We start from the raw sequence: 27,677 nt of genomic DNA on the forward strand, positions 1-27,677 counted from the left end.
TCAGTGACAGGCTGAGCTGGGATTCCAACCCAGGCCGGCTGACCCCAGAGCGATAGCTCTTAGCAGTCCCCACGAATTGCTCTCCACAGAGCCTGCAAAGTCATCTAGTCCACCAGCCCACAGCTTCCTTACTGGTGCCTCCAAGGAAGTTTCCCTTATCTATCCTAAGACTCTCTTGCTATCTCTCTTGCCTTGTTTCCTTTGCCTTGTGCAGAAACACCCCCTCCTCTGACAGTGTCAGACCCCCCTGACCATAGCCATGGCCATCTCTCAGCTTCGCTGTCCTCACACAAGCAAGATCTCCCACCCTCAAGGCCAAGGGTTTAGATAAGACCTTCATTGCAAGCCATTCCTGATATCACTGGTGTTGCAGCAGTTACACATCCCTCATCATTGAATGCTTTCAGTCTTATTTTCCTAAGTCAGATAATTCAACCTGTTTTTTTCTATCTCCTGTGCCCCAGGTGCCCAGAGGAGGTTCCCACCATGGACATTTCTTGCTAAGGTGTTGGCTTCAGTCAGTCCAGGCCAAGGGCAAAATGTGTAAGTTCTCGGGCCTGAAAGATGTGCATTGACACATGGACACAGGGAGAGGAACATCACACGTCGGAGCCTGTCGGGGAGTAGAGGGCAAGGGCAGGGGGAGCATTAGGACAAATACCTAATGCATGTGGGGCTTAAAACCTAGATAATGGGTTGATGGGTGCAGCAAACCACCATGGCACATGTCTACCTATGTAAAAAACCTGCATGTTTTGCATATGTATCCCAGAACTTAAAGTGTAATAAATTTTTTTTAAAAAGATATGCATTGAATTCTGCCTTAGCCACTTACCAACTCCGTGGCTTTGTGGGGCTCTCTGGTCCTCTCTGAACATCGGTTTCCTTGTCTCTGGCTCTCTTCTCATTGGACTCTTGTGAGGATTATTTGGGATGTTTCTTTCAGCCCAAAAATACTTCCTTTTGGAGAGAGTGATTCATTGGGTGCCAAGCATTATACCCTGTTTTCAGCTTAGTGGCTTATAATGAAGCAGCAAGGCACCTAGTGTATGTTCCCGACACACATTAGGTGCTCAGTAAATGTGTGGCCCCTCCTCCCTCTCCAGACCAGGAAAGATCTCTTTATATTTATTTCACTGGAAACTTTCCCATTTCACTGTGGTTTCCCAGGAACAAGCAGTCCCTGGTGTATTTTGCAAATTAGTACATCCCTCTGCAGATGGCAGGCCTGAGACCAGAGAAATACACCATGGGTACAAAGTCACATAGCAGGCTGGTGGGTGGTTGACAAGATGGCCCTTGTCAAGTGAGTAGACTCTGCTTCCCCTCCTGTATTAATCCATTCTTATACTGCTAATAAAGAAATACCCAAGACTGGGTAACTTCTAAAGGAAACAGGTTTAATTGATTTACAGTTCAGGATGGCTGGGGGAAGCCTCAGGAAACTTACAATCATGGCAGAAAGGGAAGCAAACACATCCTTCTTCACATGACGGAGTGAGAAGTGCCGAGCAAAAGGGGGAAAAGGCCCTTATAAAACCGTCAGATCACGTGAGAACTCACTCACTATCACGAGAACTCACTATCACGGGCACCCCCATGATTCAATTACCTCCCACCAGGTCCCTTCCATGAGATATAGGGGTTACGGGAACTAAAATTCAAACTGAGATTTGGGTCAGGACACAGACAAACCGACCTGCAAATCCTTCAAAGGGGACCACCTCCCCTTCCTGTCCCCTTTGATGTCACTTGAGCAGTTCTAGGTCTCGCTGAGCTCCAATTCTACCCTCTCATCTCCTCCATCCAGGTGAACTTACTTTTCACCAACTTATATCTGCTCAAGGCAAAAAGAGAACTTATTGGCCAGACACGGTGGCTCATGCCTGTGATCCCAGCACTTTGGAAGACCAAGACGGGCAGATCATGTGAGGCCAGGAGTTTGAGACCAGCTTGGCCAACATGGTGAGACCCCGTCTCTACTAAAAACACAAAAATTATCTGGGTGTGGTGGTGGGCACCTGTAATCCCAGTTCTTTGGGAGGCTGAGGCAAGAGAATCACTTGAACCCAGGAGGTGGAGATTCCAGTGAGCCAAGATCACAGCACTGTAGTCCAGCCTGAGCAACAGAAAGACTGCCTCAAAAAGAAAAGAAAAGAAAAGAACTTATTAACTCGTGGACCTGGGAAGTTCAAGCAAGGGCAATTTAGACATGATTGAATCCAGAGCTCAAACAAGGTCTTCAGGGTGGTCTTCATCTTATGTCTCCTTTCTCCTTCCCTCTGTCTGATGGTTTGAGTCCATAACTGGCCTTCTGCACATGGCAAGAAGGATGTCCCATGGCAGCCCCAATTCTGTTTTCAAATCACTTAGCACCTCAGAGAAAAAGACCAATAGATTCAGCACAAAAATCCAGAGAAGGCCTCTGATTGGCCCTGTTTGGTTTTTTAAATTTTATTTTATTTTATTTTATTTTATTTTATTTTATTTTATTTTATTTTATTTTATTTTATTTTATTTGAGACAGAGTCTCTCTCTGTCACCCATGCTGGACTGCAATGGTGCAACCTTGGCTCGCTGCAACCTCCACCTCCCAGGGTCAAACAATTCTCCTACCTCAGCCTCCTGAGCTGCTGGGATTACAGGCGTGTGTCATCACGCCTAGTTAATTTTGTATTTTTAGTAGAGATGGGGTTTCACCATATTGGCCAGGCTGGTCTAAAACTCCTGACCTCAGATGATCTGCTCTCCTCAGCCTCCCAAATTGCTGGGATTACAGGTGTGAGCCACTGCACCTGGCCAGGGATAGGTATTGTAACAGATGGATTAGGCCAGTTGCCATGGCTCACACCTGTAATCTCAGCATTTTGGGAGGCCAAGCTGGGAGGATAACTTGAGGCCTTGGGGTTCAAGACCAGCCTGGGCAACATAGTGAGACCCCCATCTCTACAAAGAAATTTTAAAAATTAGTCAGGCATGGTGGCACGTGCCTGGGGTCCCAGCTACTCAGGAGGCTGAAGCAAGAGGATTGCTTGAGCCCAGGAGTTTGAGACTGCAGTGAGCCAAGATTGCACCACTGTCCTCCAGCCTGTGTGACAAAGCAAGACTCTGTATCTAAAAAGAAATTTTTTTAATTAACAAAATTAAGAACAGGGGCATCTATCTACCTTTAGAATCTGGGGAGAAAAAAGGACAGGGTCAACTCACCAGAACCACATAGAATGAGTTGCCCCTCAGAGAGAGGGATGTGCTGCCAGAAATGGGGATGGCTATGGCACAGATAAAAACGGCAGGTGTTGCCCAGCACTGCCCTGACCTCCACAGCCGCAATACTACACCCACAGCTGTTAGCAAGGCCTCTGCCTCTTGTTCAAAGAAGCTACAGAAAGAAAAGAACATGATTGTTGAGGTCAAGTGGAGCTGGGACAAGTTGTAGTTCTGCCACTTGTTAAGCTGTATGACACTAACCAAATTCCTTATCCTGCTGAAGCCCAATTTCCTCACCTGTGGAATGAGGATAATGAGTCCTACTTCAGTAGACTCACTGTGAAGATGAAACAAGCCAACCACCAAGCCCAGGACTCAGTGTGGAGGAGGGAATTCATCCACCTGATCTCTTTGCCTTTGGTCCCTGACCTCCAGCTTGGCTTCTGGGTCCCAGCTCTGAAACTGGGGCCAGGTCTATCTGTACTTGGAGGCCCATCTGCTCCTCCTCATGGAGGAGAAAGCAGTGGAGCTCACTATGATGCAGCGGCAGGAGGTATTACCAGGAGATGGTGCACATGGTGTTTTGTTTATTTGTTTTTCCATCTTAATAAAAAATGTGCAGTTTTTACACTGTCACAGAACAAATAGAACCTTGACATATGGGCCTCTATTTATGTGCATGATTTAATTAATCATGTTTCATGTTCCATCATCGTTCTATTACAAAGAATGATATTTTTCTCTGGGACTCTCTTCCTTCCTTCCTTCCTTCCTTCCTTCCTTTTCTCCTCCTTCCTTCCTTCCTTCCTTCCTTCCTTTTCTCCTCCTTCCTTCCTTTCCTCTCTCCCTCCTTCTTGCTTTCTCTCTTTCTCTATCTCTCTACAAATATTCCCTAGTACTTACTCTGTGCCAAGCTCTGGGCTGGCCTGGTGGTGAACAAGATGGACACAGCTCTGCCCCCAGAGAGCTTACAATCTAGCAGGGGATTCAGATGTTAAATGACAGTCATTTAACTACAATTGTAGTGAATGCTATAAAGGAGAAACACACAGGGCTAGGAGAAAGAAATTTGGCCTGGTCTGGGGTATCCAGAAGAGCTTCCCGGAGGAAGTGGCTTTTGAGCTAAACTTGGGAACAGGTGGAGGCCTCCCCTGGTTTTGGAGTTCAATAAGGTGGGTGTTCCTGCTGCAAAAACAGTATAAAGGAGAGGCCAGAGGGAAGAGACACCGTGCCTTCTAGAACAAGACAGAGGGCTAGCATGTGTGGAGGAAACAAGGCACTTGGGAGAGCTGCTCAACACCAGGCTTGGGGGCAGGCAGGGGCCAGATCACATAGGACCTAAAGGCCACACTAAGGCTATTGGTCTTAATTCCAGAGCAATGGGACTTACATAGTTTCAGGGCTGCACACTGATTGGAAGTGGGAGCTCTCACTAGGAGGTGGCACTTAGAAGTTTTGCTTATAATTTCCAACTGGATAAAACACTGTCTATTTCTTGCAGTCACAGAGCAGAGTGTGGCAAGCTCATGGACTGGGTGCTGGGTGCACTGTGCTTTTATCTACTTTCCCTGGACTCCACCTCTGGCTAGCTGATCTATAGTCCCTCCTCGTCCCTCATCCTACTCAGCTGAACTCCCTGACGGGCCCCACCTGCCCAGCTCCAGCCTGCTATTTTCTGTCTCCCCCATGTCCACCCCATATCCTTGGACCTCACTAAGAGGTTTGGAGATGGGACTCCTCTCCCCGAAGCTCTGCACCGCTTTGTTGGGGCAGGAGTCAAGTTCTTCTAACATGACCTCTGTGTCCCCTCCCTTCACCCCCTAGAACCTCGAGGAACTGATGTTCTTAAGCCTCTCTTTGTTCCAGACACTCCTCCTGCAAGAATCATCAATCTGTGAGTCAGAGGACTCTCAAAGGCTATCTAATCCAGCTGTTTCTGGAAATCCTCCAAAGGCATTCCTGCCAAGGGGCCACCCAACCTCTGAATGCCTCCACTCCCGGGAGCTTGCTGCCTGCTCTACTTGTAGCTTGGGCTTGGATCCAAAGCTTTTGAACAGGAGAGGGGACAGTGCCCCTCCACGTGTCTGTCTAGAAGTTACTTTAGCTAGCTCACGTAAATATCATCTTTCCCATCTAAGCTCATGTTTTTGATGTGCTTCCAAGATACAACAGGCCAGAGGCAGCTGCTTAGCTTCCCAAAGTCACAGCCACCTCCTTCACCCTCTGCAAGAGGCTTTACCTTTCACTGCACAAATGGTCAGTTCCTCCTCCCAGAGAAGCCTGGTCCCTTCTCTGTCTCCATGGACCCCTGTACCCAGGAAACAGGAAACACAGGCAGGTGATGTGGGAGAAGGCGTGACTCAGAAGTTGCTGGGACCATCAGGAACTCTCTAAGGACAGCAGGGAGTCTACTCTTGGGACCCACAGTAGGGCACTTGGGCATCTGGGGACTGGGCTTGAGGCTTGCCTGCTTGCCTGGAGTGACAGAAGGGCCAGCCTCTTGGCTCCACATCATTTTTGCCTCTGGGGTCCCCTGCACCTTCCGTGGAGGCTGCACTGCCAATGACGAATAATTTGGGAAACTCTCAGAGAACTCTTGCTCTCTCTGAGGCTCAGTGAAGTGTTTTCTTTGGAGGCAGCAGCTCCTGAGGAAAACAGCTCTCATGGAAGCTTCCATTCATTTCATTGCATGTTCACCGAGAGAGCTCATTACATGCCAGGCCTGTTCCAGGCACTTGGCATACAAGATGAGTGAGGCAGGGTCCCTGCCCTCAAGGTGCTCACGATTTAGGGGGGAATCCAGGTGGGAGATGATCAAACAGATGTCCATGGTGTCCTGTGATAAGTACTGTAAGGGTGAAAGTTTTCTGAGAGGCCGGAGGAGGAGGCTAACTCAGCCTAGGGAAGCAGGGAAGGCCCCCTGGAAGAGATGTCCCTTAAGCTGAGTTCTAGAAGCTCAGTAGGAATTAAACAAACTGGGTCAGTAGGAAGGAACAGATGGTGGAAAATTGGCTTGGGCCAGAGGGAACCTGGTGCATTTGGGGAATTGCAAGGAGTTGTGGGAGACTACTCCAGGTAACAAAAGCAGCTCAGGCCAGGGACAGAAAAGCCTTCCTTATGGAGGCACCAGACCTCATTTCTGGGCCTTCCCTTTTCCCCATGATGTTTCTCTGCAGCCCTGGGCTGCACTAGCTGCCCATGCTTCCTAATGTTACTATGTCCAGGCTGGAGGACTCAGCCATTACCCACAATTCAGCACTCAGGCTGGAGAGGAGAGAAGAGTTACTAGGTCCCACCTCGCACTGGAGTCCGGGACCCCTGACTCCCAGCCCGTGGATCTCTAAGGAAACTTATAAGTGATGCTTAAAAGTCCGTTCTTTGAAAAGAAAAATACTGACAGATACGCATGACAAAGAATCTGAGTGATGTTGCCTCAAGATACCAACAATGGTCTTAGCCATGGAAGTATTGTTGTTTTTTTTTTTGAGACGAAGTCTCACTCTGTCCCCCAGGCTGGAGTGCAGTGGTGCAATCTTGGCTCACTGCAACCTCCATCTCCTGGGCTCAAGCAATTCTCCTGCCTCAGCCTCCCAAGTAGCTGGGATTACAGGCATGTGCCACCACTCCTGGCTCATTTGTTTTTGTTTTTGGAAGCGTGATCTCAGCTCACTGCAACTCCACCTCCTGGGTTCAAACAATTCTCGTGCTTCAGCCTCCAGAGTACAGGTGTGTGACACCACACCTGGGTTTTTTGTTGTTGTTGTTGTTTTGTTTTTTGTTTTTTGTTTTGTATTTTTAGTAGAGATGGGGTTTCACCGTTTTGGCCAGGCTGGTTTTGAACTCCTGGCCTCGAGTGATCTGCCTGCCTAAGCCTCCCAAAGTGCTGGGATTATAAGCATGAGCCTCTGCGCCTGGCCTGTTTTTTTGTTTTGTTTTTTGTTTTGTTTTTTGTTTTGTATTTTTAGTAGAGATGGGGTTTCACCGTTTTGGCCAGGCTGGTTTTGAACTCCTGGCCTCGAGTGATCTGCCTGCCTAAGCCTCCCAAAGTGCTGGGATTATAAGCATGAGCCTCTGCGCCTGGCCTGTTTTTTTGTTTTGTTTTTTGTGTTTGTTTGTTTGTTTTTGGTAGACACAGGGTTTCACCATGTTAGCCAGGCTAGTCTGGAACTCCTGACCTCAAGCAATCTGCCCTCCTCAGTCTCCCAAAGTGTTGGGATTACAGGCGTGAGCCACTGAGCCTGGCCTTGAGTCCTTGTTTTCAACTCCACCTAGGAGTGGAATTGGGACAGGTAATTCTGTGTGTAACTTGTTTTTTTTTTCCAGACAGGATCGTGTTCTGTCTCTGTAGTGGTTCTATCATAGCTCACTGCAGCTTCAACTTCCTGGGCTCAGGCAATCCGCCTGCCTGAGCCTCCCAAGTTTCTAGCACTAGAGGCGCATGCCACCATGCCAGCTACTCGGGAGGCTGAGGCAGGAGAATTGCTCAAGCCTGGGAGGCAGAGGTTGCAGTGAGGTGAAGAAGTTTTCAAATAAATGATGGTGGTGGCAAATTCTGCCAGATACCTGTGGTAATCCCCTTTCCTAAAACAAAACCAAATTTAAAATTTTTTTTTTAACTAGGGACAATGCTTTTTAAAGGAAAATAAGCTAAAATTATTCTATATTTTCTAAAATATGTGACAAAATGTATGTAACAATTAGCAGGTATACTTCAATAATTTTAAACACTCAGGAATGTTTGACTTTCTTTCATTGTTTTCCTTAGACATTTCATCTTCAAAATATAAGTAAAAATCCCACAGAAATTAACTGGGGAGCCTCTAAAAATCAACAAAATGATCACAGACTAAAATTAAACAAGCAAGTGGTTCCAAGGAATGGCACAAGAGTTTATTAATTGTGAAATAAAATTTCTATATAAAACATTGCGACAGCACTGTGAAATGTATGGCCATCGGGGGAGGGAAAGGGGATAGGTCCCACAAAAGCAAAATAATATAAATAAGTAAAGCTAATGCATTTTTATCATAGCCTGACCATCTTTTTATTCCAACATTAACTATCCTAACATTAAACAATTATTCTTAAATAAAGTTGAAAACCTACATAGAAAAAAAGGTCAACTTTTAATCTTACATTTTTCCCTTCTAGTATAAAGCCTACATTTTATAATAGAAAACTTTGGACTCTGGCTGGGCGTGGTGGCTCACACCTGTAATCCCAGCTTTGGGAGGCCGAAGAGGGTGGATTATCTGAGGTCAGGAGTTCGAGACCAGCCCAAGCAACATGGTGAAATCCCATCTCTACTAAAAATACAAAAATTAGCCTGGTGTGGTGGCACACACTTGTAATCCCAGCTACTTGTGAGGCTGAGGCATGAGAATTGGTGAACCTGGGAGACAGAGGTTGCAGTGAGCCAACACTGCACCACTACACTCCAGCCTAGGCAATAGAGTAAGACTCTGTCTAAAAAAAAAAAACAGGCTGGGTGTGGTGGCTCACACCTGTAATCCTAGCACTTTGGGAGGCTGAGGAGGCCAGATCACAAGGTCAGGAGTTCGAGACCAGCCTGACCAATATGGTGAAACCCCCGTCTGTACTAAAAATACATGGGCATGTAGACCCAGCTACTTGGGAGGTTGAGGCAGAAGAATCGCTTAAACCTAGGAGGCGGAAGTTGCAGTGAGCCAAGATTATGCCACCGTACTCCAGCCTGGGCGACAGAGCAAGACTCCTCTCAAACAAGCAAACAAAAAACCTTGGACTCACCAGTGTTAGCTGCTGGAATGAAGTGTTTGTCCAGTACATCCAGAATGTCACAACAGATTAACTTTAGCTCAGCCTCAACCTGAAAAATGAAAATAAATTTTGAAAAATCAGATTAAGTCTAGAAATTCTTTAAATTATTACACATTCTGTCTGCCTCTGATTTTGAATAAAAGAGCTTAGTATTAAACAGAATTCATATCCTCCAAACTTCCTTCTTCCCTCTTGACACAAAAGCAGAGAAAAGCTGTCTCTAGGTTATAAAAAGTGTCTTTTCCTTTCTGTGTGCTATTACATGCTACACACACACAGCCTCACAGTCCAGCTAGTCAATTACCACCGACTAAAATTGTACACTGATGCTTCTTAGTTAATGCTGGTCAATTACATGAATTAACTTCTTTTACAAGGTAACTACTATTGTGTCCATTTACATGGGCAAACAGAAGCTAAGACATTTGCTCAAGGATCATCAACTTAAAAGAACTTAATAAGCAGAGCTAGGATTTGAACCCAGGCAGGTCACAAGGAACAGAATAAAATTCAAACCCAGGCAGTTTGTCTTCAGTACTCTTATTCCTAACGACGTTCAACAGGCAATTCCTTTAGTGGTAGAGATCCATAACTAGTTAAGACACCAAAAACCTGTGGACCAAAGTAATTATTGCCACTCAGCTCTATCCATTTATAATGCTGAAAATGTACACCACCTCTAAACACACATACCCAGCTTGCTTCCTGTTTTCTATTTTTTTTTTTTTTTTTTGAGACGGAGTCTCACTCTGTCGCCCAGGCTGGAGTGCTGTGGCCGGATCTCAGCTCACTGCAAGCTCCGCCTCCCGGGTTCACGCCATTCTCCTGGCTCATCCTCCCGAGTAGCTGGGACTACAGGCGCCCGCCACCTCGCCTGGCTAGTTTTTTGTATTTTTTAGTAGAGACGGGGTTTCACAGTGTTAGCCAGGATGGTCTCGATCTCCTGACCTCGTGATCCGCCCGTCTCAGCCTCCCAAAGTGCTGGGATTACAGGCTTGAGCCACCGCGCCCGGCCCCTGTTTTCTATTAACTCAGACACTACTGTTGAACCTTTCTAGGTTCCTCTCATTCCGCTGGAACCTCCTTTTTACTACTATAAAACATTCTCTCACATTTCTTCCATAATCACATCCTTAGCTAAGCAAAACTATTTTCTAAATAAACTACCTCCCTCACAGCTTTTCAAATAGAGACTGCTCTAGGAGTGTGAAGATTCCCATGTTCTCCTAGTTCCTCACACACTCAGTGACTGCTCTCCTGTTGCTCCAAACCCTTCTGCTTCACAAGCTGATATTCTACATTCTGTTTCTCCGTTTCTATCATCAATAGATCTCTAGGCCCTTCTTCCACATTCACTGAGTATCTACAGCCAACCTATCCAATACCTGAGATCAAACCAAGGTACGGTGTGGCCATGTTCTATACAAAAATGTTCTTTGCCCTCTATTGCAAGACATTCCCTTGTCCACACCCATAACTGTGCTGCTTCAGACTAGAAGTCTGAAATTGTAATACTCCATTCGTGGCCCACGACTTCCTTTTTCAGTTCCTCTTCTCTGTCATTTCTACTTAGGAACTCATCAAGACATCCAGACTCTTTTTTGTCGTTGTTTTCTTTTTTTTCTTTTAACGCATGTATCTCATCTAAGATGTCCAGACTCTTGAACTTCTCTCATCTCCTCCCAATTTATCAGCCGCTCTCTATGCTTCCTGCATCCCTTTCCTAGCGAGCCCAAATCCTATGATGGAGCGCATGGGCTTTTTTCTTCAGCACTTTCAACTTTCTCATTTCCTTATTCCTCTGGGATACAAAACTTGTCTATTGATCATCCAAATTCTTTGACCAAACAAACATATTTGAGGGTAATGGTAACATCAGTCTCAGCTTACAACTTTATTTTTGGTGACAGAGTCTCACTTTTTTTCCCACTACTGGGCTCAAGCGATCCTTTTCTCCATCTCCCCAAGTTCTGGGATTACAAGCCATGAGTCACCATGCAAGGCTCCAGCTCACAACTTTCTCTCCCTTCCCTCCTTCCTTCCTTCCTTCCTTCCTTCCTTCCTTCCTTCCTTCCTTCCTTCCTTCCTTCCTCTCTTTCTTTCCTTCCTTCTTTCTTATACTTTAAGTTCTAGGGCACATGTGCACAAGGTACTGGTTTGTTACATATATATACATGTGCCATGTTGGTGTGCTGCACCCATTAACTCGTCATTTACATTAGGTATATCTCCTAATGCTACCCCTGCTCCCCCACACCCCAACGACAGTCCCCATGTGTGATGTTCCCCTTCCTGTGTCCAAGTGTTCTCATTGTTCAATTCCCACCTATGAGTGCAGCTCACAACTTTCTATGTGACCTCAGATATGTTACTTAAACACTCAAAACCCCAACTTGTGCATTTATAGGTTGGGATAATACCTACCCCTTCTAGTTCCATTTTAAAGATTTCGTATAATACCTTGCACAAATACATATGATAAAACTATTTCCCCATTCAGAACAGTGCCCAGTAGAGCTGGCAAGTCAGTAACTGTGGTTCCCCCACCTTGCCCTCTCCCTAGCAAGCTCACTTTCCACCTGCCCTATAATTCCCTTCCCTGTTCTCTTTCATGTGTTTACGTGCCTGTCTCTCCATTGGAATCAGTTTTTCAACAGCAGCGCTATGACACTTTGGACAGAATCATTCTTTGCTGTGGAGACTGTCCTGTGCATAGTAGAAGGGTTAGCAGCAACTCAGTCTCCACCCACTAGATGCCAGTAGCACCTTCCAAGCTGTGACAATCAAAAATATCTCCCGAGATTGTCAAATGTCCTCTGAAGGACAAAATCACCTCAGTTGAAAACTGCTGCACTAGAGTAATGGCTATCAAACTTTTTGGAACTAGACTTGCAATAAGAAACATTTTTTATATGTATAAACACACACAGTATGTGAAATAACTTCATTAAATCATTGTTACCCTTACAGTGTCCCACTCTGATATGTTCTATTGTTTTAAAAAAACAGTGACTAGACTGAGCCTCCATAAGAATAGTAAACATATCTGTTTCATCTTTGCACTTGCAGTACCTAAGCAAATTGTGTGGCACACAAGAGGAACACAAATACTTGTTAAATTGCAATGAATCACTCTATTGCCTGCTTGTCCAGATATCTTAACCTGGCGTTAGCAAGATAGAACAGTAACAGGGATGATGCCCCAGCTTCTCCCAGGAAGATCTGGCAAAACACTCTTTTTTTTTTTTTTTTTTTGAGACGGAGTCTCGCTCTGTCACCCAGGCTGGAGTGCAGTGGCGGGACCTCAGCTCACTGCAAGCTCCGCCTCCCGGGTTTACGCCATTCTCCTGCCTCACCCTCCCGAGTGGCTGGGACTACAGGTGCCTGCCACCTCGCCCGGCTAGTTTTTTGTATTTTTTTAGTAGAGACGGGGTTTCGCCGTGTTAGCCAGGATGGTCTCGATCTCCTGACCTCGTGATCCGCCCGTCTCGGCCTCCCAAAGTGCTGGGATTACAGGCTTGAGCCACCGCACCCGGCCAACACTCTTTATTTAGAAGCAGGGGCAGTGGCCGGACCTAGGGATGACTGGGGGCTTGTCACCTAAGCAGCAAGAAGAGCAAGGAGCCTGGTTTTATACCCTCAAGCCTGGGAGGACGTGGCCAGGGCTCCACAAGGCCCTGGGGTTGGGGGAGCGGGATGCTGGCAGGAGAGCAGGTTCACCCTCCTCTTGAGGAAGCAGCCACCACCCCCAGGAAGCAGCAGATGGGGGCGCACAGGCAGAGCCCCCACGTGCTGTAGAGCAGGGCCAGCAGATCTGCACTCAGCCTCAGCCCCGGGGAGCTGCAAGACAGACTGAGACCATGATAGGTTTGGCTCTACGTCCCCACCCAAATCTCATCTGGAATTGTAATCCTTGTGGGTCAAGGGAGGAACCTGGTGGGAGGGGATTGGATCTGGGGACAGTTTCCCCCATGCTGCTCCTCTGATAGTGAGGGAGTTCTCAGGAGAGCTGATGGTTTCAAAGTGTGCCACTTTCTTGTTCTCCACTCACTCCCTCCTGCTGCCTTGTGAAGAAGGTGCCTGCTTCTCCTTTGCCTTCTGCCATGTTTATAAGTTTCCTGAACTACAAGTCAATTAAGTCTCTTTCCTTTGTAAATTACCCAGTCTCAGGTATTTCTTTATAGCAGTGTGAAAACAAATTAATCCAGACCCCTTCCCTGAAATGCCTTCCTAAGGCCACCAGCTGCCCCGATGCTCCTCCGCTGCTTCCCAGTCTTTCTTTCCCCCTCATTAGGCCCAAATGATCCACATGGCCAGTCCCAGTCCCATCCTACTGCAGGCCTGTGTGGCTGCTGGAGAGGCCAGGCTCCTTTCCTCAACCAGAGGATGCCTGATATGCTCTGTGGATCCTGGAGGAAACTTACCCCCTATCCTCATACTGGTGCAACTTCTTCCAAGACCTCAAAGCTGGACAACATGAGTCGGTCTTTTTTCTTGTCTCCACTTGCTAGGGCTGTCACTGGGACAGTCCTGGGGCAGGGGGTGGGGCGGTGGGGCAATGGATGAATGGATGGATGAATGGACAGTAGTCCAGGGATGATATCCTTGTCTGTCCTGAACTGGGCCCTTCCTCCAATGAGAAGCCTTCCTGAGTAAGTTTATACAGTCATCCCTTGGTATCCATGGAGGATTAGTTCTAGGGTCCCGGGGGATGCCAACATCCATGGATGCTCAAGTCTCTGATATAACATGGGCAAGTATTTCTTGTTTTTATTTTTTGAGATGGAGTGTCACCCTTGTTGCCCAGGCTGGAGTGCAATGGTGCAATCTCGGCTCACTGCAACCTTCGCCTCCTGGGTTCAAGCAATTCTCCTGCCTCAGCCTCCCGAGTAGCTGGGATTACAGGTATGTGCCACCACACCCAGCTAATTTCGTATTTTTAGTAGAGGCGGGGTTTCTCCATGTTGGTCAGGCTGGTCTCTAACTACTGACCTCAGGTGATCTGCCTGCCTCGGCCTCCCAAAGTGCTGGGATTACAGGTGTGAGCCACCACAGCCAGCCTAACACAGCCTAGTGTTTATATATAACCTATGCACATCCTCCCATATACATTAGACCATCTCTAGATTACTTATGATACACAATACAATACAGACGCTATGTAAATGGTTGTGATACTGTATTCTTTAGGGAATGATGACAAGAACAAAGTCTGCACATGTTCAGTAGAGACACAATCATCCAATTTCTTTTCTGAATATTTTCCATCTGCTGTTGGCTGAATCCACAGAGGCAGAGTTCTCAGATATGAGGGCCAAGTATGCTTTGAAAGTAGGATGGGTGAGGTTGCTAATGAGTACAAGGGAGTAAGTGTCAATCAGGAGGGCCCTGCATTGGGTCATCTGGATGTCCTAGCTCAGGACTTGAGGCTCCAGGTTTGGATGGCACAGGCAGGCTCAGCCCAGGTGAAAACTCTCCCCTTGATTGTCTTTTTATCCCAAGCTCTTTCTGGCCCCTGGAATTTGGCATCCCCTAGGATGCCTTGGGTGGAAAGACAGATGAACCGGATTTTAGATAACATGTCTAGAAGAGTGAGCCCCTACTATGTGCCGGGCACTTTCCCCACAGGATCCTCTAGCTGGAATAACCAAGGGTCATGGAGAGAAATACCCAGTTAAAATATCAGAAATAAAAAAAGAGATACCATTAGAGATACTAAAAAGACCATTAGAGATACTAAAAAGACCATTAGGTAATAGTATTAGCATTTTTATTCTGAGATTCAACAGCAGCAGTCACTTCCCTCCACCCCTATGTGCACCCCAGGACCACCCTGGGCGGGGAGGGCTGAGGTCAGGGAGCACCCATGGATGCTCTCATTGCTGGCCCTAAGCCCCAGGGGTGACAGTGACAAAGAACGGGGTGCACACATGAGTGAGACAGCCAGGCCTGGCCAGAGAAGCAACAGATGCGTGCACAGACGTGTTTACCTACATACATGTGTGCACACACGTGCGCAAACACATGGCACGCAAGCATGATGATGCCTCAGGCAGTGGAGGATGCTGACTCTGGGCCTTGCTGACCTGGGCAAGGCCCCATTGTGACGCATGCCTTTACCTCAGAATGTTACTGGTGCTTAACACACGTCTGATCTCCGGCCTGCCTCTGTGTCCTACAGCAGCTACACACACACAGTGGTATCTGGAGCAGCTCTGTGGACTCAAAGGTTTTCTCCCTGAGAGGCATAACACAGGCCAGCTGATTCATCAGAATCAGGTGAGTGTGACCTGCTCTCTTCCCTCCATGCTGACTTGGGGACAGTGGCTATGGTGTGGGTGGTGCTGGCCTCTGGGCACCTGCCAAGGAGGGTCATCCCTGAGCACTCACCAGATGTCTGTTCTACGCTGCCCATGTAGACAATTGTCTCTTTCGTCCTCATGGTGGCTCCCAGATGTAACCATTAGAAAGGCGAGACGTCTGGGGTCAGAGAGGCGGTAACCAGCCTGGGAATCCCGACATGACCCTGGGTTTTGCTCTTGGCCCTGCCCTGTGCCATGCTGGACTTCAGGCCTGAACCCTGTGGCCCCCCTGCCCTAGATCCAAAATCTGTCCAGGGTTTCTGATCCTGATGGGGCAGAGCCTGGCCCTGGCAGAGCCACTGGGATGGATCCACTGTGGGTGAGGTAGAGGGAAGGGTCCTCAGAACACGTCTGTGGCCTAAGCTGGGTCCTGATGGTCCCTGTGGGACCCACTGGGCACATACGGTCCCTTGTCCGGGAGTGGGATGGGGAGCCTTCTGCCTTTGAGTAGCTGTGAAAAATGAAGGAGCCCTGGAGAAGACTGGAGGGAGACTATCTTCCCTTCTGTTCAAAGGGGTCCAGGCACTGGGAATTCTCCCCGAGTATGTCTTGTTCTGGCTGGTCCTCTCGAGGCCTCACTCTCCTTTTGCCCTGAGTGTTCCCAGGAGGGTCAGTCCATCTAGATATTCTCCAGGACCAAGGACCCACTGTTCTTCCTCAGTGGCCCAGGAAAATGAAGCCCCCTCCTGTAGGGACAGCTCAGAATGGTGGAGTCCACAGTCCCTCCCCGAGAGCCATGGTTTCCACAAGCACAGAGGCTGCTTTGGAGACAGTAGATCATTTTCATCCCCAACACCAAACACACTCCTGCTCAGATGGCATTATTCCTAAAGCAGCCTCACTGGTTAGACTGAAGGGCCACGGTAGCCCAAGTGATGAGCGGGGTAGAACGGAGCAGTCAGGAGAGATCTTGTTCCCCATAGGAAACTGGGCATCTCTGTGGCCCTGAGCATCCCAGGAGGTCAATTGTACAGAAACCTCTGGTCTCTGTCCCCAGTCTGCCTCCACATCCCTGGAAAATAGCCCATCATGGGCCCTTCAGCCTTGGCGGGTGGACACCACTCAATCTGCTGGGGCAGGTGTGTACCCGTTTCATGGCATTTGGGGACAACAGGATTCTCTGTCCAGTTCCCACTGTTCTCAAGTCCTTGGGAAGATTCCCACTCCTGCTTGGGGCTTGAGACTGCAGAGACCTGGGCAGGTGTGGGCCACTGGGTAAAAGCTCTGGCCCCTTTTCACCTGAGGGCAGTGGTGGAATGGGGGGTTATGCAGCCAGGCAGCATCTGGGAGCCGGGTGGGAGTGGTTCAGGTGTTCTCCGAAGGTCTCACGTACAGTGTAACATTTAGACGATTTTGTCTCACAGGATGGACATGGCAGAGGATACAGATACTTTGCAGGAGCGAGAGGACATCATTATGAAGTATGAGAAGGTACAAGTCTGTCTGCTCCTTGGAGGAAGACCTCTTCCAGTGCGCCCTGGTCAAAGGGTCCTGGGCTCCCTAGGAGCACAGGGTGGGGACGAGTGGCCAGTGCCCAAAGGCCCTTTCACCCTTTACCTTGAACCCCTCACCAAGGCTCCCTCTGGGTTGCAGGGACGCCCAACTGGGCTGCCAGCAGACATGGGGCCTGAGCCTGTTGGAATTCCTGTAGCACTGATCGCTTTAGGATTCTGCAGTGAGTCTCTCTGCTCCCCTCAGCCCCTAAAGCACCTATCTCAGCTCAGGGGTTTGCTTTTAGAAAGGACTTTCTGAGGCAGGACATGTCTCACCAGGTTGGGCCAACCTCATTTTCAGGGTCAGAACTCCTCCCTGGCTCCCCTGCAGGTCCAGACCCAGGTTGCTGTTAGGCCAGAGGTGCGGGGCCAATCTAGGGAGCAGGTGGGAATGGAGAGGGGGCTAGGTCAGGCCCCTGGACTCTCAGCAGTTCTGTTCCCCAGTTAGCACAAGAGGAGCGGGGCAGCCTGAGGGTCTGGCCCTATCCACTTGGAGACAATCCCAGTAAGATCCAAGGGTTGTGGCCACAGGGTGAGGGGATGCCTGGCCCAGCCTCGGGGCTATTGTCCAGCAGGTCTCTGGTCTCTGAGAGCCCACCTGCTCCTGTTCTCCCCCATTTCCCTAGAGTTACAGCCCTCACTGTCCCCAAGAGGAAGGGGGAACGGCATGGGGACAGTGGGGGCTGTGGCCTTAGGGGAATGGGGGAGAAGATGGGCAGGGCCCCTTTCTGGGTATCTCACAGTGAGGCCAGGGAGGCAGCAGATCTTGAGGTTAATGACCCTGGGTCTGGTGCTGGGAAGGGATCTGGGGCCAGGTAAGAGGAGCCCAGGCTGAAGCCCATCCCTCAGGGATCATAGAATGGAAAGACGGAGGATCCCGGGAAAGGTAGGGTGGGAGGGAGCTGATGAGCCATGCCACTTCTGAAACGCAGTGTGTGTGGCTTGGGTGCAGGGAGAGGCAGGTGGATGCCGGGAGGTCAAACCCTGCAAGGGCCTTGGGAGTGTCGGGTGGGATGGGCCCTCGGTGCATCCTGGGTGCAGTGGGCAGGTCACAGGCCAGGCTCCCTGGACCCCGGCAGGTCCACATCACATGGTCACTCCCGGAGGGACTCCTGTCAGGGCCCGGTCACCCCATCCCATCTCAGGGCTGACCTTTCTCAGCTCAAGCACAAAGCATTACTTCCAGTCCAGGAGGGGTAGCCCCCATTTTACACCCTGACCGCCCCCCACACCAGGGGCCCCCATTAGCCTCGGCCAGGCTGGCCCTGCACTCCCTGTTTTCCCAGGTCCTGGACCCTCCTGGGAGTCAGCCGCACAGGAAGGCCCTTGTCCTCCCTTCCCTGCGCCTTCTCCTGGGCTGAACCCTGAGCTGGATGGGGACAGAGCCAGTCCTTTCTGGGGGTTGGCTCCCAGACCAGGATGGCTCCAGGCCCTGTGCAGGTCCTCAGCTCTGCCTGAACTGCAATACAGTGAGACGGAACTGCCCTGTCAGTGCCCGGGAGGCAAAGGTAAGAGCCCGATCCCTGGGGGTGCTGGTCCAGGGACAGGGGGACTTGGCAAGTGGTCAGTGAGGCAGAGGAAGCAGCGGACCTGGGAAGTAGCAGGTGGGGGCAACATGCTGTCACTGGCAGGGGCAGCTGTCCCTGCTGGACCTGACCCCAGGTTGCCGTATCTCTGGCAGTTTGATGAAATTCCAAAGTGAGAACCACAGTTGTGGCTTGAGGGTGGCTGCCCACTTGTGTTAGGACCCCACCTAGAGGCTGGGACCTGACCTAAGACTGGTGTGTCTGTGGCCTGAGGATGGCACGTCCCAGGGTCCCAAAGCCAGCCCACTGGCACTCGTGTGCTCAAAGGCCCTCAGCCCTTAGGGTCTGTCCTTCCCTGGCTCCCTCCAGCTGGGTCCCACCAGGGCTCCAGAGCCCAAGATCCAGCATCCACAGGCGGCTCTGGGAAGCCTGGCAGCTCCCCTAACTCCAACATTTCTCATTTGACAGCAAATGCGGTGGGAGACGAGATGAAAGAACAAGTGGATGGAAATGCTGGGAGAATGGGAGACATATCAGAACAGCAAAAAAGTAATGTGTGAAGGGACAGGTCCCTGGAACCACTCTCTACAGAGACAGGGACAGGCACCCATGGCTGTGGCCTGGCACCATCAGCCTCTCAGAGGGCGGGTGGCACACTGTCTTCACCCAGAGGACCACAGGCCTGTTTGTGCAAGTGTCACCTTGCTGAGAGGGAATCTGAATCTAGGGCTAGGGCCACCGCTAGCTCAGGGCTATGGATGCCTCCTGGTGACCCGAAGGAAGGAAAAGGTCCAGCTCAGAGTTCAGGACTCTGAGTGTCCATTTACTCTTCCAATCCTGGGAAGGGAGACCCTGTCCCAGCTTGATTTCACCTCTACCGAGGAATCATGGGTCCAGAACCAAAGATTTCCAGGATCCTCAGGCTTTGGTCCTGGCTGGGGTCTCCCCGTGGCCTGTGACACCAGATCACTTTCTGCCCACAGCTGATTGATCGAGTGTATAAGGGCATTCCCATGAACGTCCGGGGTCAAGTGTGGTCAGTCCTCCTGAACATCCAGGAAGTCGAGACGAAAACCCCCGAAAATACAAGGTACACTAAGGCAGAGCACAACAAACAGGCCAGGCTGGGTCAGGACCCAGTTCTCCAACTGCAGTGAATGTCATGCCCAGGCTTGGGGAGTGGGTGCTGTGGTCAGATGCACATCCTAAGCACGGACAGTGACATAGGAACCACAGACCTCCCCAGCTTCAGAAACAAGCCAAAAAGCAGCTTTCTGCAGAAGGAAACCTTTCTTTTCTTCCTTCCTTCCAAAAGTGCTGACCGTGGGCTGACTGCCATTTGGGGCAGGGAGTCTTCCATCTGTTCTGAGACTGTCTACTCCTCTTGGCCCTGCCCTACAGGTCATGAAGGAGAAGGGCAAGAGATCCTCTGAACACATCCACCAGATTCACCTGGACGTGAGCTGGACACTAAGAAACCACATCTTCTTCAGGGATCGATATGGAACCAAGTAAGCCTATGGGAGCCACAGTGTCCCAGCAGAGACGGAGTGAACCAGAGGGATGGGGACTTCCCCGGAGCAGAATCCAGGGTCACCCATGAGGGATGACAGAGCTCTCAAGGGCTCTCATGGCCCAGGGAACAGCTGGCACCATGGATGGAGCACCTCCCAGGTTCCAAGCCCTGGGCCAGGCTGGAACGTGTGGGGCCAGAACCCAGGGGAATCCTGCAGAGACAGAAGGCAGCAAAGAAAATCATGCACAATGGTGAAAGGTGCTCTCCCTGACCCACGGGGACCCATGGCAGGACCCACGGGAGGGTGGCAGGATGAAGGCCCCATGAGCCTCCCCAGGCAACACTGACAGCACCAAGTGCTGAGGGAATTCAGGTTCCCAGAAACTCTCATCCAGGTCTGCTGGGAACATGACATGGCACAGCCACTTTGGTAGCCAGTTGGGCAGTGGCTCACAAAGCTCAATGGACTTGAACCAAGCGTCCCCAAAGTGTCACAGATATTGAACCCACTGATTTGAAAACTGACATCCACAGGAAACCTTCATGCCACATCCACTGCTTGATTCATCATCACTCATACACAGAGCCTTAGGGAATGACCTTCAACATGGGAATGCAGAGAGGAAGGCTGGTCCTCCTTTCAACAGTAGAAGACTTAGTGAGAAAAGGGAATGAGCCAGTGATGCCTGCACGAACATGGGTGAATCCTAGATGCATTTTGCTAAGGGAAAGAAGCCAGACCCAATAAGCTACCACTGTAGGATTCCAAACGTCGACCATTCTGGAAAAGGCCAAACCATAGGGACTGAGAACCGGTCTGAGTGGCCAGGGGCTGACGGACTGGGGAGAGGCTGGGTGCATAGGGGCCACCCTGGAGACTTGGAGGATGAAGGAGTCGCTCCAGGAGAGGCTGGAGCGGTGGCCAGGAGACTCTGCACATTGGTTTAGAACCACGGAGGAACTGTACACGCAAAGACTGAACTGGCATGCGTACAAACCAAAAAAAAAAAAAAAAAAATCAGAGGGAAAATGATCAGTCAACTTACTGTACAATTGGACTATTAGCATGTCACAGATGTGGGTTTTACTGAAACATTTCTTAAATAGTCAAAGGCCTTGAAGAGCTCACCGCTTATCTGGTGAATCACCTGAACCTGAAATTGGATTTGTTGTTAGGCTTTGTAGACAAAGTGAAACTAACATCTGCACAAAAGAAACAAAAGCCCCCTTTATCTGTTTTTTAGGCAGCGGAAACTATTCTACACCCTCCTGGCATATTCAGAGTATAACCCGGTGAGTATTCCCGGCAGTGACCATATTCCCATATTCACGGCTATACTCCCAGACCATATTTCCATATTCCTGGGTGTGGATGTCTGGTGGGGGTGCCGTCGCTTCTTTTAAAGTTAGTATTTGTGACCCACCAGGATATAGGAGGTAGGACTCCAGCTCACCACTGGCATAAACCTCCAAGCAAGGGGGTGGTCTCAAGGGGTCACACTGAGACACAAAGGAGTCGGGCATGGACTCCTGGTGTCACCTGGGCCTGACCACCACTTCTTGGAACAAGAAATGATGCCCTCCTCCTGGGACTGCCCCAAAGCCCAGGAGCTTGGCAGTATCACACGCAGGACAGTGCTATCAGGAGACATTTTGGACAAGGTGCTGAAAGGCCTGATGGACATAGCTCTTGTCATAAAATGAATTTGCATCCTGAGGAAGCCTCTTCTTCAGAGGAAGCCTCCCCAGTCACCTCTGCCCTCTCTGATGACATGAGTCCTCCCAGGTGACCTCAGTCCTCCCAGGTGACTTCAGCCCTCCCAGGTGATGTCCTTCCACAGTGACTGGCTCTTGCGGGTGGTGGGCTACTGCAGGGACCTGAGCCACGTCGCTGCCTTGTTCCTCCTTTATCTGCCTGAGGAGGATGCATTCTGGACACTGGTGCAGCTGCTGGCCAGTGAGAGGCACTCCCTGCAGGGTAGGTGGACAGCTGCCCCCGGGGCGTCATGCAGTCAGACCCGGAAATGGCCACCCTGGCCAGGTGATCTCAGCTTTCAGTGAAGACACCTTCCTTGTGTCACCAGCTTGTTGGGAGCCTTTAGGATGTCTCTGCTGAGGGTCCCTCAGGAGCCCAGGGCTGACCTCAAGAGCCCAAGTCAGACACCTTTCATCCTCATCAGCAAAAGGCATCTCATCCTCCCTGTGGCTGCCCTCTGTGTCCTGGAGCCACGCCCTCCGGCTCTGATTCTGTGCAGCTCACTCTCCCCTCCCTGAGAGTCCTCCTGCCCTCCAGCTGCCCAGACTCCGGCTTCCCTTGGTACCCACAAATGGGCCAACCAAGCCCAGATGGCAGCATCTCCCCATCCCATGTCCCCTGGCCCGACGCCACTTCCAGGAGATGACCACGAAGCCCAGCACCCCCCCTGTTCTGGCCGCCCTCTGTTGTGGCCTCAAAGTCAGGCTTGCCCTATGGGCACCCTAGCCCAGGAGGCCTCCAGGAGCACCTCCAGCCAGGCTCCAGGGGATGTTCCCACCTCTTCTCTCCAGGGCCAAGGCCACATGGTAGGGTCACCAGATGGGAGGGTGGGAGGCCTCGGGGTTTGGGGGGCTCTGCGGCTGCCCATCTCTTCCAGCTGATGGCTCCACATCTTGGGAGAAGGCTCTGATTTCATGATGGGCTGGGAGCTTCTCAGGATTCCACAGCCCAGATGGCGGGACAGTCCAGGGGCTCCAAAACCATCAGGAGCATGTGGTCCCCACGTCACAACCCAAGACCATGTGGCATCTGGTGAGTTTATGGTCCCCTCGGCTCTTCCCCAGAGGCCCTGCATCCCGTGGGGCTGGAGGAACGGGGCTGGAGCCCCTCGTGGGGCTGGTGACTGCCTGAGTCCCAGCCAGGATCTGACTTGGGACATCGGGTTCTCCATGGGCTAGGAGTTGGTTTGCTTTCCAGCCCTGGAGGAGACAGAGGCACAGGGATAGGGGCCCAGCTCCCGCAGAGCAGGGCTAAGGGCATTGTGTCCACTGTGAGTGCCAGAAGGTGAAGATGTTGGGGGGAGCCCGGGACACCACCCAGTGTTCTGCACTTGGGGAAGGATCTTCAGAGGCCCCTGGAAGAGGGAGGCTTTTAGGGCAGCCCAGGGGGCCCTGAGCACCTCTGTTCCTCCCATCAGGACAAGGAAGGTCTGTGCGCACAGTGTTCCTCATTCAGCTGACTTCTCTGAATGCTGAATACTGGGGTAAGGAGGCACAGGGGGACCCTGGCTCAGGGACCCTCCTTGCCCTGCAGTGCCCTGCTTCCCCAGCCCGGGTGTCCGGCTCACCTCCAGCACACAGGAGGCTCAGGCGGATCCCCACAGGACACACAAGCAAGACCCTCTGCCCAAGAGGGGTCATCCCAGGGCAGAGGCCAGGGCTCAAGCCCAGTCTCATGGACAGACCGGGCCCGACTTGGGAGGGCTCAGGGGAGCCTCAAGCCCTGGGGAAGCCCCTCTCTCCACTGAAATGAGTGCCCCACATAAGGAGCTGCAAGACCTTGTTTGACCTAGCCTCCTGGAGGGGTCGGGTGACCCTCATGGGGAAGGTCACTGACTCTGGTCACTGTGCCCCAATGCGCAGCTTGAGCCACCAGCCCTGGCTTGGAAGAGCCAGGTCCTCCCGAGTCTACTTTCCCCACAGATCTTTCTCGGGCTCATCCTGCGCCTGTGGGACGTGTATTTGCTGGAAGGGGAACAGTGGTTGATGCCGATAACAAGCACTGCCTTTAAGGTTCAGAGGAGTAAGTCCACATGTGCCCATTGGGGTCTAGGGAGCACTGGGGTCAAACTCCAACTAGCCCAAGGCCAACTTCCTCACACTGTCCTCATGATCCTCTGTTCTGGCCCAGAGGGAGGTCTGGCCAGGTGGGCTGGGCAGGGCACAGTGACACCGAGCCCATCCCTCACACAACCCAGATGAAAGTCAGGAGTGTGGTGAGCACTTCCCTACCCAGGCCGCCCCCGCAACCACAGCCTCCTGTGCACATCTGGACCCTTGGGGTGGTCACAAAAGGATCCGGCACTGCCTAGTGGGAGACCGAAGTGGCCATGGGGTGTGGGCTCTGACCCTTCCCAGGGGACTCTCCTGGCCTTATGCCCACCTTGTCTCTAGAACGCCACATGAAGACGTCCAGGTCTGGCCTGCGGGCACGTTTTCAAGACCAGTTCTTCCATACCTGGGCCCTGGATGATGACACTGTTCTTAATCATCTTTGGGCCTCTATGAAGAAACTAACAAGGAAGGATGGGGACCTGCTACCCCCAGGTGGGCTCCAGTACCAGGTCCCCTCCTGAGTCACCCTCTGGGGCAGTCAATACTGGGGGAGTGCCCAGGACCCCCAACCCTACTACCTGGGCTTTCCTCTTCACCTTTTCTTCCTCCTCTTCCTCCTGGACTCTAAGAAAGTACAGGAGGCCCACCAGTCCTCAGGGCAGGCACTCAGTGCATATGTACTGGACATGCTGTGCACGCAGGACGGGGATGTGGGCAAGACCCTCCAACAAGCCCCTTCCCACTTTCCACGGGGGCCCGCTCTCCCCCTCACAGGGCCCTCAAGGGCACTAGAGGAGCCAGACCCATTCCTGAGAGCCTCTGCCCCTCCCTGCAAGAGCTGACAGCCTCAGAGAGCAGCAGAGGCCCCTTACTCCTGCAGACCCCTCCACGGGTGCCAGGACAACAAGCCTTGAGCCAGAGAGACAAGGGAATAAGTGTCTCTGACCCCCAGAGCATTCAGAGAGAGGGCACAGGTGGGACCCTGGGCCCAGAGCCAGAGCCAAGAGTTCAACCAGGTGTGGGAATGGTCAGCCCAGGACGAGGCAGCCCAGGAGGGCAGAGGGTGACCCACGTCCAGGCCCAGTCACCCACTGAGGAGACAGGTCCCCACATAAGGTGGCAAGGGGGCTGGGTGACAGCCAAGGCCCCTCTCACCTGAGTTCTGACTGGGGGCCATATCACAGGCCCAACAGCCCTGGGACAAGGTTGTGTAGCAGGAAGCCCCCAACCAGGCTGAACCCTGGGGGCAGTCCCAGGAGCCACCTGCCATGCCCTGACAGCTTTCCCACACCAAGCGGCACACACCCCTTCCTCTGGTATCAGCAGACTACAGGCGTGTCCTCAGTGTCAGGCCCCGGGGGCCCCACAGAGACCGCGAGGACTCCAGAGACCCAGGCAGGTAGGGCCCAGCCGGGAAAGGCCTGTATGGTCTCATTAGAGACACTGATCACGTCTGTTTTCCTTTCAGCCAAACCCGAGCAAGGGTCCTCAGCACCCAGGCCTGTGCGGGCTTCACGTGGCAGGACGACCCTCTGCAAGGGGGACAGGCAGGCCCCTCCAGGTCCACCAGCCCGGTTCCAGCAGCCCATTTGGTCAGCTTCCCTACCTCGTCCCACACCCTCTCCTAGTGGGGCTGTCCATGAGGCCAAGGCCCAGGAACATGAGGGGGCTTCTGGGGAGCCCAGGGCAGCAGACCACTCTCTGGGGGCACCCAGGGGTCAGGACATGCCCATCCTGGCCCTGGCTCAGGGAGGACTTCGGCGTTCCTGGAGATTCCTGGAGTGGAACTTGATGCCCCAGCTCCCGACGGACCTGGATGTGGGGGACCCTTGGTTCCCCCATGAGGATTTCAAACAGAGCTGCTGGGTCCATGTCCCTTCTGAATATGTCCTGGGCAGCCACGGGACCATGGGACAGGCCTAGCCCAGGAAGCCCGGGGGACCCTGACACTGGGCCCAGCCCAGGCCCATCAGGACTAAGAGGGAGGTCGGGAGATAACCCCACTGCAACATGGGCACCTGCATCTGGCTCCCTCGGTGACCAGTGACTGGCACATCTGGAAGGAGCCAGGGTGGCACCCTGCCAGCTGCCCTGCAGCCCTAGACACCTTGGAAAATCCCATTCAATGGGGAGGCCGGTCCCATCAAGGCCACAAGAGACAGAGAGGTGAGCATGGCAGCCCCAGCCAACCAGCAGCACGCCCTGGGACCTCTGTCCCAACCTTTGGGCCTGTGTCCCCCTCCCAGGGCACAGTTCCCAAGCCAAGAGGGGCCTGGCCTAGACCCCAGCCCTGGGAAGAGAAGGGCACCAGGGGTGTGGTGGGCTCCCAGCTGCAGTCAGTATGGCCATGCAGGGGACCCTGGCGCTGCAGAGCTCTGCCACTGTCACAATTCACCTCACAGAAGCCGGGCAAGTCCTTGCAGCCACTGCAGGCGCCACCACCAGGTGCCTTCCAGCTGCCAGTGCAGGCTTTCCAGCTGCCAGTGCAGGCTTTCCAGCTGCCAGTGCAGGCTTTCCTGACAGGAGGGCACCCTGCAGCCCTGGCCTCAGCAGCTCAGACTCTGAAGGTATCTGTTATTCATGTTCCCAGTACTCCCACCAAAGAGAATTACTATGGAGGATGACATTGGTCCTGAGTTGAGCAAAACAGTATGCCCTGTGGATGGAGCCAGCTTCTTTCCAAGCCACCACACTTGCTGGATGGGCCCACAGAGCAGGTGGCCTTGAGACCGGCATGGGGATGGAAGAGGCTCAGCATCCTGCACATGCCCTTACCAAGGCTCACCAGGCTGACACCACTGCTGAGCACCACATTTGTGGATGAGAGACTCACACCTAGTCCCTGGGATGGCACAACTTCCCAGGAGGATCTGCTGGCCACCTGCTGGCAGGCTGACCACACCGCAGAGGGGTTGAGATTGGCTTTCACTGCACTGAGCCACAATGTGGACAGGGACTCGTGGGCCCTGCAGTGCACACAGCACTGCCTCCGAGCAGGACCCCCCATTCACAGCTAGGGACAAGCAGCAGTGCTCCAACCTCAGGGCCTTGGCTCTGCCACCTGTACTTTGAATGTTCTCAGTTCCCTCCAGGCTTCTAGCAGCATCTGGGCCAGGGCTCATGGCTGGATAAGCACCCGAAGTCCCAAACAAGTTTCCCATCCTCGTTTTATTTTTTGTTAAACTTATGAAAATGTATTAAGATATGACTTACATCCCCGGTAAGTGCATAGCTCAAAAGACATTCAGAGATGGAACACACCAGCCCCCAGATCACAAAGCCAACCATGGCCAGCCCCTCCCAGCAACCCCAGCCCCAAAACCAGTGTTCTGACTTCTGACAACACCATGAGCCTGCCTTTGTACTTTACACTCATGGAAGGATAACCACCTTCATTTGTAAAATAAATGTTACTGTTGAAATGATTTTACACATACACCTTCCATCCAGCTGCCCTCAATAAGGACGTTTTGCAGTACCATGGCACGTAAGAAATTTAGGCTGGGTGTGGTGGCTCATGCCTGTAATCCCAGCAATTTGAGAGTTCGAGGCGGGAGGTTCAGGTTCATTTGAGCCCAGGAGTTTGAGACCAGCCTGGGAAACATAAGTAGACCCTTTCTCTACAAAAAAGTAAAAGAAATTAGTCAGGCATGGTGGCGTGTGCCTATAGTCCCTCCTATTCAGGAGGCTGAGGTGGGAAGATCACTTGAGCAATTGAGTTCCAGGAAGCAGTGAGCACTGCACTCCAGCCTAAGTGACAGAGTGAGAGACTTTGTCTCTTATAAAAACAGAATAAGAAATTTAACATTGGTGCAATCCTATTAACTAAATGGTAATGTGAACTATTATCTAAGGTTATTAATGCAGTAATTATATGAATAGGGTGAAATTTATTCAAACTTCACCCGTTTTTGCCTAGCTTCTCATACCTGTCCAGGGATCCCACCTCTGACTCACCCTCTGC

General features: G+C 51.6%; 1 pseudogene; it reads left to right on the forward strand.

The window, feature by feature from the left end:
• The first annotated feature begins 15,185 nt into the window (after positions 1-15,185).
• On the forward strand, positions 15,186-27,132 carry LOC117067600 (annotated as a pseudogene).
• The last annotated feature ends 545 nt before the right edge of the window (positions 27,133-27,677 follow it).

The sequence above is a fragment of the Trachypithecus francoisi genome, unplaced genomic scaffold (genome assembly GCF_009764315.1).
Source record: "Trachypithecus francoisi isolate TF-2019V2 unplaced genomic scaffold, Tfra_2.0 Lachesis_group20, whole genome shotgun sequence".
Taxonomy (NCBI): Eukaryota; Metazoa; Chordata; class Mammalia; order Primates; family Cercopithecidae; genus Trachypithecus; species Trachypithecus francoisi.